General features: G+C 39.7%; 2 long non-coding RNA genes across 2 annotated transcripts; one reads left to right on the top strand and one right to left on the bottom strand.

Moving 5' to 3' along the window:
- The first annotated feature begins 2,472 nt into the window (after positions 1 to 2,472).
- On the top strand, positions 2,473 to 5,435 carry LOC138356735 (uncharacterized). The gene is made up of 4 exons (XR_011224600.1): positions 2,473 to 2,710; positions 3,771 to 3,991; positions 4,664 to 4,739; positions 5,294 to 5,435. It is a non-coding gene; the product is annotated as an uncharacterized lncRNA (long non-coding RNA).
- Positions 4,416 to 14,827, bottom strand: LOC138356732 (uncharacterized). Its single transcript, XR_011224597.1, has 5 exons — positions 14,633 to 14,827; positions 11,579 to 11,741; positions 9,920 to 10,083; positions 8,579 to 8,677; positions 4,416 to 5,361 (listed from the first exon to the last, which is right to left on the bottom strand). It is a non-coding gene; the product is annotated as an uncharacterized lncRNA (long non-coding RNA).
- Positions 14,828 to 15,237: the final 410 nt, after the last annotated feature.

Raw genomic sequence — 15,237 nt, 5'->3', positions numbered from 1 at the left:
CAAACCTTATCACCATTTCCTCAACTATGCAACCTAATCCATGAACATTTAGTAATAAAACTATGCGATTCATGTATCTAGTCATGTTTCTCAAAAAGAGTAGAGAAATGGCACTTGCAATGTTAGATTCTAGTAACTTTCCTCACAATAGACTAAGCTAATTGGTCACTAACTTTAGCGTTAAAGTTAACTCAAACTTTTCCTTTTAAACTTGCTCTATTAGGAACTTTCCACGACCGGCCTTTACCCGACATAAATAGGGTAAAAACGGTATATTAAATGCAGTAAAACTACGGTCAATTCGGTATGATAAGAGTGCAATCTTTAAGCATGGGCTGCATAGTAAGAGAACTAAACTAAATGTTAAGCACCCTGGCAAACCACTTCGTTCTATTCAATTTCTTTATTTAATCACTTTGTCCGGCTAGAATTTTTAGATTAAATTAAAGGAACACCCTCCCTGGTAACGGCTGAACTAGTTAACCAAATACAAATATTTAGGTAAAATACTTTCATAAAACCCGTCTACTTCCCCCACCAGTAGACTTCTTCAGCTAAAGGCATAATGTAATGTTCCACTTTAGTAAATAAAGACTTTAAAAAAACACTACCCCATCTGTGTAGTTACCGGTTACCCGACATTTTACGCTTAAAATAACCCATCTATTCCCCATAATTGTTCGATATAACTTACCTCTCACCCGTTGGTCGAGTACACAGCAGTATATATCCTCCTCCATCACTCACCGCGTGGATACTATTTCACTCTGGCCGCAAATTGCCTCAAATCACCTACGTTGTCCATAAACATATATAGAAGAGCAACTGACCATAACACCCGTATATAGCGATCATCACATAACGTGGGAACATTAGAAGTACTGCTGTCAAAACATAGATGGCGCCAGGACAAACGGTAATTCCTATGGACTGGCCTAGTTATGCATAGGGAATTGAGCTTCAGCTGTTTGGTCCCGCCCCTCAGCTGTATTCACCTAGTTGTACTCACCTAATTTGTGCTTGCAGGGGTTGAGCTTTGGTTCTTTGGTCCCGACTCTCAACCGTCAATCAACAGGTGTACAGGTTCCTGAGCCTATTGGGCTCTATCTCATCTGCATTTGAAATTGTGTATGGAGTCAGCCTCCACCACATCACTGCTTAATACATTCCATTTGTTAACTACTCTGACACTGAAAAAATTCTTTCTAATATCTCTGTGGCTCATTTGGGTACTAAGTTCCCCTTGTTCGTGTTCCACCCGTGTTAAAGAGCTGTCTTTGTAACTATCAAAATGCATATATCTTTGCTTTCACTTCAGTTATATTTATGACAAGGGATTTAAAATTTGCCTATATTTCTGCTTCTCTGATGGCATTAAAAACTTTCGTTTATTACAGTATCTACATAAAATTAACATTTATCTTCATTAGGTTGTAGTTCTCATCAATAGGGAGAGCGTCGGTAAAAAAAAAAAAATTGTTTAAATATAAATATCTTTCCTCTCTTAATAATATGCCCGAAACGCTATGCGTACTAGTGGCTTTAGGTATTGTATGTACTAGCTCTATCTATAAATCCAATATTATGTTTGTAAATCGACTATTTATGTACTTTCCTGAATAAAATGAACTTTACTAATATCTAATCTCTGTGACTAAAACGTAAGAACAACTTTATCTATGCCTTTTTGATAACATATACAATTATAAGCTTTATTAGTGAATCTCTATTAATTAAACAATATATCAGAGAGTGTGTAAGGTTCGGTGTTCCATGTGCGTGTCTGTGTCTGTCCCTGTCCCTCTGCTCCTGTCCCTCTGTCTCTGCCTCTCCTCGTTTCTGACATTCTCTGTGTCAGTCTATCTCTGTCTCTTTCCTCGCTCTATCTCTGTCATTCTCTCACTGACTTTGCATATCCTTATCTATATGTCTCTGTGTCTAACATTCTCTCCCTGACTCTGTCTATATCTATTTCTCTGTCTCGATCTTCATCTCTTTCTCTCTCTCCTTCTCTCTCTCTCTCTCTCTCTCCTCTCTCTCTCTCTCTCTCCTTACATACATACATACATACATTAGGCATTGTATGTACTAGCTCTATTTATAAAGCCAACAAACTTTGTAAAATCTCTTTATGTATGTACCTTTACCTAAATAAAAATTATTATTATTATTATTATTATTATTATTATTATTATTATTATATAAGTGGATGGAGCCTTTAGCTGATCCCTTCCTGTGATTGGCTGTGGTGTGAATGTCAACAAAGAGTTTCTACCAATAATATGCCATTTATTATGCACCCCATACCACTTGTGGGCGGAGCTTGGAACCTCCTACCCGAGCACAACAACCCGCCTTATGGGTTGCTGTTTGGCTATTTATAGTGCGTTGGAAAAAACAGAGATGGCGTTAGTTGTATTTTGTGGGGTAATTTGTTGTAAGTGTAATTTGATGTCAACAGATGGCGTAAGCTGTATCTTATGGCCACTGTTGACCAAGGGCCACCACTTACGGGCTATTCATGCCCGTGCCACCTCTTGGGTGGCTTAATCTTCATCAATCATCAATCAATCAATCAGTTGCTCTTCTATATATGTTTATGGACAACGTAGGTGATTTGAGGCAATTTGCGGCCAGAGTGAAATAGTATCTACGCGGTGAGTGATGGAGGAGGATATATACTGCTGTGTACTCGACCAGCGGGTGAGAGGTAAGTTATATCGAACAATTATGGGGAATAGATGGGTTATTTTAAGCGTAGAATGTCAGGTAACCGGTAACTACACAGATGGGGTAGTGTTTTTTTTTAAGTCTTTATTTACTAAAGTGGAACATTACATTATGCCTTTAGCTGAACAAGTCTACTGGTGGGGGAAGTAGACGGGTTTTATGAAAGTATTTTACCTAATTATTTGTATTTGGTTAACTAGTTCAGCCGTTACCAGGGAGGGTGTTCCTTTAATCTAATCTAAAAATTCTAGCCGGACAAAGTGATTAAATAAAGAAATTGAATAGAACGAAGTGGTTTGCCAGGGTGCTTAACATTTAGTTTAGTTCACTTCACTTACTATGCAGCCCATGCTTAAAGATTGCAAGTTTATCATATTGAATTTACCGTAGTTTTACTGCATTTAATATACCGTTTTTACCCTATTTAATTATGTCGGGTAAAGGCCGGTCGTGGAACGTTCCTAATATAGCAAGTTTTAAAGGAAAAGTTTGAGTTAACTTTAACGCTTAAGTTAGTGACCAATTAGCTTAATCTATTGTGAGGAAAGTTACTAGAATCTAACATTGCAAGTGCCCTTTCTCTACTCTTTTTGAGAAACATGACTAGATACATGAATCGCATAGTTTTATTACTAAGTGTTCATGGATTAGGTTGCGTAGTTGAGGAAATGGTGATAAGGTTTGTGATTTTGTGTACCTTGACTTCAGCAGAGATTTTGATAGTGGCTCAGATCATTGGGAATGCTGGCTGAAGTTGATTAGGTCATGGCTATACCAAAGGAAATTGGTATAAATGGGGTTAAGTTGGGATAAGTGTTGTAAGTAGTGGCTAAAAGCTCTCCTTGGACATCGGTTATTCGCAAGATTATGGTTTGGACTGCAATAGTTGCAGAATTGGCAAATAAAAAATACCGATGCCCTATATAGTTTTGAAATGGTTAAGACTACCAGATGCAGTTTAATGCTGACAAATGTAAGGTTTGGGGGCTAGGTAAAGATGAGATAGATGGTGTAGGTTAAGAGTATTAAATTTTTTGCAGGTGGTAAATTGTCCCCGAGCTGGCACTGCTCTCCAGCCTGGGATGTTGATTGGTTAGTCTTCAACTGCCTCCCAACATGGTAGTGAGGTCCTGAGCTGACATGCAGTGAGGAACGTGGAAAGCTTCCTGAATTGGCACATGGTATGCCTCCCTTTCAAACCAGCAGCTGGCACAAATGTTCCAGCTAACATCAGAATAGTGAATGAAGCCCACAGTAAAATGTAAGTGGTACAGTAAATGGACACCCCCCCCCCCTCCCTTTTGACACTGAACAGTTGGGAGGAAGGGGGGGGGGGGGAGAAAGTGTGGCTTATAGTTCTATTGCTACAGAATCTTTTTCCATAAGCCAGTGGCTATTGGCACTTGCTATTCAGAATCTTCCCCTTACACAGTTAATTAAATAGTTAAAAGAAATTTATAATAAAGACCAAGTGTGGTCATGAGTGCTGCAGATTGGGGAGATAGAACCTTACACCTGCAGAGAATATTGCCTTGTATAGTTGCTAGTGTAAAAATATTACTAAATTTAGTAAAATCAGTCTTAATTATGAATTTTCAGACTAAAAAGCTTGGTACATAATTCAACAGAATAAATTTGTCCCCCTAGTAGTAAGCAGTGGTTGCAAAAGAATAATGATTTGTATATATATTTTGTATTGCTTTTATTCAAATGTTATACATGGTTGTTAAATTAAAGTTTGTTTGCAATGTTCCAGAAAAATGTTCATGACTAAAGTTGTTTGAAAATAAAATTTGTATAGGATGTTGACTTGAAATGACTATAGCTTTGTTTGTAATTAATAGATGGGACAAAAAGATACTTAGTGTGCCATTTGAAAAGTAAAGCAAGATTGGCTTTAAATCTGAAATTAATTTGTTGAAATATTTTTCAGGTGAAAGTGATTATGATGCATGGACTGGCTTGGAGTGAGGCTCCTGTACTCTGCAAAAGGAAATCTACAAAAGTGGGTGAGTTTGAATTTGATGTTTTAGCTATATCAATGACCTAATCTTACTTCTCCTATCTAGTCCATTTATAGGTGTGTAACCATGTCCTACTGTTACAACCCACAGGGATTGATGCAGTTTGTACTGATCCTACCCCATTTCATAAAAGGGGACCAGGCAGTCTTGCAGATTTCCCTGGCTTGGCTTTTTCAGAGCTTTGCTCTACTACCCATCTAATAGATGGACTAGATTTGCATAGGTTTAGGGACCCTTAACAATGGTTACATTGTTAATTCTCACAGGGCTTGTTTGCTGAATGGGTGGATGCATCTAAAACTTTAGTGCCTGGCAAGCATTGTACAGTGCTTTCAGTAAAGCATATGTACAATGTGTTGATGGCACTAAAGTGGTGGATGTAATGCACCCATTCAGGAAACAAGCTCTGCACGAAAACCAGAGGAAGGGATAGGCCTTGCTGAGCCAATCTTAAAAGATTGGGAGTTAGGATTTTTTTGGCTTCTTATTAGGCATTGGTGATAATAAAAGTAGTGTCCCTGTTTATTTTTCTTTTACAGGTGATTGTCTCTGGAGTTGTCTTGGCCTTTTGGATCTTCTATTCATCTAGGAGCATCTGTCCCACAACCTGAAACAGAAATAAATATTAGATGTATTATAAATACTATGTAAAACTTATTAAATAAAATTTTTTTAATGAAACTACTTTATACCTTATCCTGAAATTATGCTGGAAATTATTGTTTACTACTATTGATACAATGTTTAAACATCTGAAATTTTTTTACTTTGAAAATAAATACTTTGTAAAATTTACACCTATTTGTAACTTGTTACATAGGTGCATGCAAAATGCATTGAAAAGATGTAAAAGTGGACTACCTATTCAATTTACATAAACTAACAAATATTGCAAATTAGTTTGAAATATTAAAGTGGAAGAAACTTTAGTCAATATTTTAGTTTTCATATTTGAAAGTAAATTTAAAGCTATGCAACACCTAAGCTTTGTACAAATTATGATTAAATTAACTAAAGAACATTGTTAAGTTTACAAAACATTAGAAAAGTGACACTGAAGCATCTATACAACATGGTTTTCAAAGTCTTTGGTAACTTAAATTTGATCAAAGCTCTTAAATGATTTGTCTGCCAAACTCTTTAGATATTCTGAAATATTTTACCTAGATTAAAACCATCATTGTTTGAAAGAGCAAAACAGATTACTGTCAATTAGTTTGACCTAACATCTGCAAGGTCCTGAAGGAATGGAATTTTTTTTCTAAGACTTTGTTTGCTAAAAACAAACCCTGCCTAATGAACCTGCTCATTTTTTTAGAAATGGTAATTGCAACATTACCAAAGGCCATTGTTTTAATAGCCAAAGTACCAAATGAAAGACCAAGAAGCAACAGGTACATGGTAGAAAGGACAAAAGAATGGTTACGAGGACCCTTTCATTTGTTAAAGAAATGACTGGGAAAAATGCTGTCATTTTTTTTTTTTTTTTGAGATATATACAAGAGTTGTTACATTCTTGTACAGCCACTAGTACGCGTAGCGTTTCGGGCAGGTCCCTGGAATACGATCCCCTGCCGCGAAGAATCGTTTTTTCATCCAAGTACACATTTTACTGTTGCGTTAAACAGAGGCTACAGTTAAGGAATTGCGCCCAGTAAATCCTCCCCGGCCAGGATACGACATGACATAACATGACAAACCCATGACATAGCGCTCGCGGAACGCCAGGCGAGTGTCTTACCACTACACCACGGAGACTACCACGGTCATACCACAAGGGGTCTTAACCCTTGTCATATACATCACTGACATTAATCTAAATATTACCAACCACAAAAATTGCTGATAACATGTTGTAAAAAAAATAAAGAATATAATATTGAGGCCTTAATGCAGATCTCTAACTCTACAAATAGTAACAAGACTGGCAATTTCTTAATATAAAACAGAAAAAAATCCAAGACCTTGCACGTGAGCCAGAACAATCCATATCACAACTACCACATTAAAATGAAACAACAATGAAGGTAAGGTAATTACCAAAAGAAGGCACCAAACCGGGAAGGCCACGTAGCACCATCAAAGTGCGAAATAATTAGAGGGCGCTAAATATCACCAAGAATGCCAATACGAGAACAAAAACGCATAAGGCGAACGATATCAAAAGTTTCCGATTCACCTAGAATTCTATCGAGGGACAAGTGACTGCGAGGGACGGTCGGAAAGCAAGACACACGCTCGTCCTGGAATTCAGGACATTCAACAAGGATATGCACAACTGTAAGAGGGACAACACAATTCGGACAATAAGGAGCAGGGCGGCGCTCCATTAAGTGACCGTGGGTTAAGCGGGTATGACCAACCCAAAGCAGTGTCCCACCGCCGGTTACGGTGGTAGGAGGAAGGCCACAGGGACACACTAAGTTTGAGAGTACGCAGCTTGTTACCAACCACAAAGGACCAACAACCCTGCCAACGGGGAAGAATGAATAACAGGATAAAAGTCGGAATAAGGAATACCTTTACGGGAGATGGGACAAGAACGGATAGCTTCCTTAGCGGCAGCATCCGCACCCTCATTGAAACACCAATATGGCTGGGAACCCAGCAAAACTCTACTGATTTAAATTTACTAGAAATAAGAAACAGCCAATGTTGAATCTCAATGACCACCGGATGGACAGGATTAAAGGACCCTAGAGCCATGAGGGCACTACGAGATTCAACTACAACCACAAAGGAGGAATGAGAAAGCAAGAGACGAAGAGCATAGAGAATAGCATAAAGTTCTGCCATGAAGATGCTAGTCTCCGGAGGCAGGAGACACAAAGGTGCAGTCAGGAAAAACAACAGAGTAGCCTACACCGTCTGCAGACTTAAGACCCATTGGTGAAGATGGAAATAGAGTGGAAGTGTGAAGAAAAGTGTTCAAGGAAAAGGTGATTTAGAACTGTAGGAGGGGTAAAAGTTTTAGTCATGTGGGTCAAGGCCTACAGAATTTAGGAACAGGGACCCCTCCATAGGGGCAAAGACGGAATGACACGAGGGGAAATATTGGTAACACAAATTGAAAGAGCATTTTGTAAGAGAGACAACCGTACAGAAAGAGATAGGTGGTGAAGGGGAACAGGAACCACAGGATGGGTAAAGGTCAAGGCATGACATAAGCAAGAGTGAGGGTGCTGTAAGGACCGTGCAAGGTGGAGAAGACAGTAGCGATCGTGGCGATCCTGTAGAAACAGGGCGCCAGTTTCAACATACAGGCTTAGGGTAGGTGTCGAAGGAAAGGTACCAGAGCTGAGCCGTAACCCAGTATGATGCAGTGTGTCCAGATGGTGAAGGGTAGAAGGAGAAGCAGACGAGTAAACAGGGCCATAATCGAGTTTAGACAGAACGAGAGAGGAATGTAAAGAGAGGAGCAGTGTCGATTAGCTCCCCAAGAAGTATGGGACATGACCTAAAGTTAGTTAAGGGCCTTAGAGCATTCAACTCGGACGTAAAAAATATGGGGCGACAAAGACAAACGAGTGTCAAAGATTAGCCCTAAAAGCTTTAGCAGATTCTTTGTACAAAAGGGGATGACCCCTGTTACCTAACAGTAAATAGGTATCTGGGAGTTAGCTGTTACAGGCTGCTTCCTAGGGGGGTGCGTGTGTGGGAGAAAAAAAAATTTAGTAGTTAACCACTGAACTGCTCTGTCTCCAAATAACACCCTGGTGCACAAGAAATAAATTCTTTCCAAAAATTTTTTTCTCTTCTTATATTGTTAAAATGCAGAGTCTGATCACGGGGAAACTAAACAAAAAATATTGTATGTGACTTACTTTAGCTGCGATGGAGCTGGGAAGTTGAGCAAATTATGGGCGCTGAGCGTTGGAGCGATGAGGGTCTGTCGGCCCCGCCACCCTGTGCGACGGCAGTTGCTGCGAATAAAATGTTGCGCAATTATTTTGAGGTTTCTCATTCATTTCTTCTTTTTTTTTGCTGTAATATTATTTAAAAGTGTGTAATTTGTGGAATTTATATAATTCAAAGTATAGAACATCGCTATGCTCAAAATTATGGGCCTCATATATGCGACATATTCTACAATCAAACAGTGTTTATGCTGTTATTACACTATATACACACATTGTATATACCCATCTATGTATGTATTCACCATAACGATCCACTATGTTGGTATGGTGAGCCCAAAAAACATGAGTGAGCTGCCACACCCTGCCAGTCCTCCCTCCCTCCTCCAACACATTACTCGCCAACATTCCTCCTCCCAAAATACTGTCATTGTGTTTATTACACTATTTACACACGTTATGTATAAGTATGTACATGTTTTATTCATGTACATACGTACATACTTGCCATCTCCTCACCTCTCTCTCTTGCCTACTTAATGCTCTTGCTTCCCTCATCTCATCACAATCGACTTTATAATGGTCCAGGACGGATCGAAATGTCGTCGTCTATTCAATTTCCAGTGTGTGGTTTGGTCAACAATGAAATCTTCATGCAAGATCTTATAAAGAAAACCCCTAGAACGAGTTTTGCAGATACGAAAGAGTTTAAGGTGAGTAGGGGATGGTTTGAGAAATTTTGAAAAAAGACGTGGTATTCATAGTGTTGTGAGGCATGGTGAGGGTGCCAGCTCAGACAAAGTAGGGGCTGAAAGATTTGTTCGTGATTTTAAAGATTTTGTAGATACTGTATTGATGGATATATTCCACAACAAGTGTTTGTGAGGAGACATGGCTATTCTGGAAAAAATTGCCGAAGAGGACATACATTACCCAAGAGGAGACGTCACTGCCCAGACACAAGCTAACTTGGGCTAACTTGTGTCAGGATAGGCTAACTCTTGTGCTGTGTGGCGATTTGAAAATTAAACCCTTGCTCGTGTGTCATTCCGAAAATCCAAGAGTTTTAAAAAATATATAACGTGCAGAAAAACTGTGATGTAGAGTAGTTTGCCCTGCCATCAAAAAATATCTGCAAGAGAAAAGTTTGACACTAAAGGGCCTACTTCTCGACAATGCTCCTGCTCATCCTCCAGACTTGGAGGATGCATTGTTGGGGCCACTTTTTTTTTTTTTAGGGATATTCCTGCATGGGCCCTAAGTTTCTGGCTAATGAACCAATGACATGAAGGAGGAGTTTCAACCTACCTTGTGTTAGGTGTGCAGGAGTCAATAGGCTGAACATAATGTCAGGAGCAAAGGGGGGCGTTTGCCTCTTCAAACACAATTGTGACCATCTTCATCTCTTCGAACTATCCTAAATGCTCTCTTCACCTGTCTGACCAAATTGGGTGTCCAGACCACCTTTGAATCTGAAATTGTAAAATTAATAGTGATTTCAGAATATTCAGTCCATTTATACTAACAAAATTATATACAGTATACTGTAATTGAAATTTTACAGAATGATAAAGGCAATTTAGTAACTTTGTTAAAATGCACATGGGGGAAATACATGAAAATAGGTTAATATGGTTTGTAAGGTTGATGGGAAATGTTTATTACTTTTATGATTTAAAAGATGTATAGCCCTGATACTCCATCCTGGGTGCATTCCACCAGGTAATGACCACAGCAAAAGTTTTCCACGAGTCTCTATTGTCACACAAACTTTTCACATTTTCAAACTTGATTCATCTTTTTCCCCCTCGTTCCAGGGGTTTTCTTTAAAAGGTCTTCATGCAAATGCCTTGGTTTCTCACAAATGATGGCCTCTGAAATGCTATCACCTGCTAACTCTTTGTTGTGTATCCAAATTAATAAAAACTTTTCAACATCCTCAAGTGTTTGTGTTCTTTGTTTCGGGATTGTTGATATGCCTTTTGCCACTTTAACGCTCATAATGTCCTTTTTCTTAGCAAGTACAGTGCATATTGTTGACATAGATTTGTTGTACTGCCTAGCTAGTTCAACAACCTGTGCACCATTTTGATGTTTATGAATGCTCTCTTGTTTTTCCTCTATGGTCATTCTCACATGTGTTTTCTTGGCTTGAACCTTACCACTGGCTTTCTTGGGACTCATGGCAAGATATATAATAACAAATTTTATGTTCAAATAGCCAAAAATCCCAAAACAAATGTAATGCTTTATAAAGAATTCAGGCGCGATAGTTACTAGGCAGGAGACACTGGTAAACTGAGGTGCGATCACCATGCCACCACGCGCTAGGTCAGCCCATACGCATATCAACAAACTCCTTTCCCGAGGCAAAGTTTGTAACCCGATTCAAATTTTTCGAAGAAATTAGGCTCGTAACCCGAAAAGTTCATAAATATTCATTCGTAAGCCGAGGTGACACTATATATAAGTAAAAAATTAAAATTTTGTAGATACACTGTGCTGTATTGATGGATACATTCCACAACAAGTGTTTAATTGTGAGGAGACATAGCTATTCTGGAAAAAATTGCCGAAGAGGACATACATCACCCAAGAGGAGACGTCACTGCCCGGACAAAAGCTAACTTGGGCTAACTTGTGTCAGGTTAGGCTAACTCTTGTGCTGTGTGGTGATTTGAAAATTAAACCCTTGCTCGTGTATCATTCCGAAAATCCAAGAGTTTTAAAAAATATATAACGTGCAGAAAAACTGTCATGTGGAGTGGTTTGCCCTGCCATCAAAAAATATCTGCAAGAGAAAAGTTTGACACTCAAGGTCCTGCATCTCGACAATGCTCCTGCTCATCCTCCAGACTTGGAGGATGCATTGTTGGAGCCACTTTTTTTTTTTTAGGGATATTCCTACATGAGCCCTGTGTTTATGGCTAATGTACCAATGACATGAAGGAGTAGTTTTCAACCTACCTTGTGTTAGGTGTGGAGAGGTCAATGGTTGAACATAATGTCAGGAGCAAAGGGGGGCGTTTGCCTCTTCGAACACAATTGCGACCATCTTCATCTCTTCGAACTATCCTAAATGCTCTCTTCACCTGTCTGACCAAATTGGGTGTCCAGACCACCTTTGAATCTGAAATTGTAAAATTAATAGCAATTTCAGAATATTCAGTCCATTTATACTAACAAAATTATATACAGTATACTGTAATTGAAATTTTACAGAATGATAAAGGCAATTTAGCAACTTTGTTAAAATGCACATGGGGGAAATACATGAAAATAGGTTAATATGGTTTGTAAGGTTGATGGGAAATGTTTATTACTTTTATGATTTAAAAGATGTATAGCCCTGATACTCCATCCTGGGTGCATTCCACCAGGTAATGACCACAGCAAAAGTTTTCCACGAGGCTCTGTTGTCACACAAACTTTTCACATTTTCAAACATGATTCATCTTTTCCCCCCCCCCCCTCGTTCCAGAGGTTTTCTTTAAAAGGTCTTCATGCAAATGCCTTGGTTTCTCACAAATGATGGCCTCTGAAATGCTATCACCTGCTAACTCCTTGTTGTGTATCCAAATTAATAAAAACTTTTTAACATCCTCAAGTGTTTGTGTTCTTTGTTTCGGGATTGTTGATATGCCTTTTGCCACTTTAATGCTCATAATGTCCTTTTTCTTAGCAAGTACAGTGCATATTGTTGACATAGATTTGTTGTACTGCTTAGCTAGTTTAACAACCTGTGCACCATTTTCATGTTTATGAATGCTCTCTTGTTTTTCCTCTATGGTCATTCTCACATGTGTTTTCTTGGCTTGAACCTTACCACTGGCTTTCTTGGGACTCATGGCAAGATATATCATAACAAATTTTATGTTCAAATAGCCAAAAATCCCAAAACAAATGTAATGCTTTACAAAGAATTCAAGCGCGATACTTACTAGGCAGGAGACACTGGTAAACTGAGGCGCGATCACCATGCCACCACGCGCTAGGTCAGCCCATACGTATATCAACAAACTCCTTTCCCGAGGCAAAGTTTGTAACCCGATTCAAATTTTTCGAAGAAATTAGGCTCGTAACCCGAAAAGTTCATAAATATTCATTCGTAAGCCGAGGTGTCACTATATATAACTAAAAAATTAAACTCAGGATTACTTTCAACCCCCACCCCTTTTGCTCTACTCCATTGCCACCTACCTTCACCCCCCTCTATGATGTACTCTTCCATAGACATCTACCTTTGCCCCCTCCTCCCCTCTACTCCTCTATCATCACCTACCTTCACACCCCCTCCCTTCTCCTTCTCCATCGTCACCTTCCTTTCACCCTCCTCTATGATGTACTCTTCCATAGACACCTACGTTCACTGCATATAATGCTCCCCTCTACTCCTCCATTATCACCTACTTTCACCCCCCCCCCCCCTCCGCTCTACTCCTCCAGGGTCGCAGACAATTTCACGAGCGTGAGAACTACGAGTTCTCTAACCACTCTCACACTCCTACTCTCTCACCAGTGAGGGGGAGGGAAGGAGGGAGGAAATGAAGGAAGAAAGGTGGGGGAGAGAGAATAGGCAGGGAAGAGGAGGGCCTAGATACATTTCTTCCATATAGATAGGTAGACTGAGGGAGAGCTGCTTGCCAAGAGCCCTATCAGACAGGCTTCCTATTCCTCAACCCTCCCTAATATACCACGTCCTGGTCAGGACAACTTGCTCGATTGTTATTCTTGGTGTGACTCGAGAACTGACCTCGAGGCGGGGCATGGGCATGGATTATCTCCCTGGGGCACGCACCTCCCTGCCCCAGCTCTCTCTCTCTCTCACATAATCTATCAAGGGTCTAACATGAGGTCATTGTGCCTACCAGAAGTGTATATGTCCAAGGCTGGCCACCTGTCTGGACCATTCAAATATATAAACACGTAATTAGTCTATTAAAATTATATATAATGCTACAATTATAAATTAATTTGTTCATGGTCATTCGTTTATCAGTATTTTAATATGAGGTACAGTATATATACGCATGTATGTATACGTTGACGTACACATATATGATTATGTGTATGGAATGATTAGGATTATGTGTTATCATATATGATTATATCTAATGGAATGCATTAGTAAGTGATGTGGTGGAGGCTGACTCCATACACAGGTTCAAGTGTAGATATGATAGAGCCCAATAGGCTCAGAAACCTGTACACCTGTTGATTGACGGTTGAGAGGTGGAACTAAAGAGCCAGAGCTCAACCCCAGCAAGCACAATTAGGCGAGTATATGAACGAATGCACATGTACACTTTCAAATGAATTAAGATACCTTGAGATACACAATGACTTAGTTTAAATAGTTTAAACACATTATGGTACTGATTTTGACATGCTGATGTCTGGAAGGTAGAGGGGGTGTGGGGGGTTATTGTCTGAGGTGGAGGACCAGAGGAGGGGGTCAATGGAAGGATGGTGGCTGGAGGGATGCCATTGTTCTAATGGTTATGAAAACAATTATTGATGGCAGGAATTCAGTGGGTGTGTACTTCACCCGCACCATCACCATACTGTGCCCTGCTACACCCCCCCCCCCCACCACTCCACCCATGCTGTGCGGGGCGTATTACACATTATGGGATAACCGACTGTCTGTCCATTCCTGTCTGCTCGTTATGCTGCCCTTCCTTTTGAAAATTGTCTGCTTTATCGACTTCCTTCAAGACCACACGTTAGCCTCTTATCACGCCCTCTTACCACTCTCAGGGAGCCGGCTCTTCTATACAATAGTTACCACTCAGTCCCCAAGGTGAAAGAGTGTCCGGGCATATGACTTGTTACGTGTACTTATTTGCGATTCGTTTGGGCTGTCACGTGTGGTGATTAGTGTTGAGTAAGGCTAGGCCAGATCAGGTCAGACTAGGCCAGGTCAGACTAGGCTAGGTAAGGCTAGGCCAGGTCAGGTCTGGCTAGGCCAGGTCAGGACAGGCTAGGCAGGGTGAGAGAAGTAAAGCGGCAGGTACTTACGTTTCCGAGAAAGTAGCGGCGGTAGTATATTGTTGATTTAGATTCGACGACATCCAGAAGCTAGTAGGTGGCGGCCTCATCGCTCTCGAACTTCTTGTTGTTGTAGGGGATACGAGGCACACCCAATATCCCCCTTACATTGATCACATCGCACACTAATATTTTTACTATTTCGGACACCAGATTTGTCTGTTTCGTATATGTATAATTGTTCAATATTAAAACCACAATAGAATGCTCTAAGTACTTTCGTATATTAATACATCTTCTGAAGGAATGGTTCGCTCTGAAGATGTATTAATATAAGAAAGTACTAAAGGAAATTCCTGTTTCAATTCTTCCTCCGTGGTCTGACACTCTTATTATATATTGTATATACTGAATTATATATACTATGCTTATATAATATATACTGAAATATTGTTACATTTAACGTATGAAACAAAGTATATATCTGTATTTTTAATAAAATATAAAACATTAATATTTATCAACGTATCTCTGTGAATTACATAATTTATCAGTATTGTACAGCCTGTGATCTCCACCTGGCTGGCCACTGATACCTAAGTAGCTTTCATGTGTCCGGACACCGGCGATAGGAT

The sequence above is a fragment of the Procambarus clarkii genome, chromosome 74 (genome assembly GCF_040958095.1).
Source record: "Procambarus clarkii isolate CNS0578487 chromosome 74, FALCON_Pclarkii_2.0, whole genome shotgun sequence".
Classification (NCBI taxonomy): domain Eukaryota; kingdom Metazoa; phylum Arthropoda; class Malacostraca; order Decapoda; family Cambaridae; genus Procambarus; species Procambarus clarkii.
Note: the sequence above shows the minus strand (reverse complement) of the source record. Positions and strands in the feature narration are given on the sequence as shown.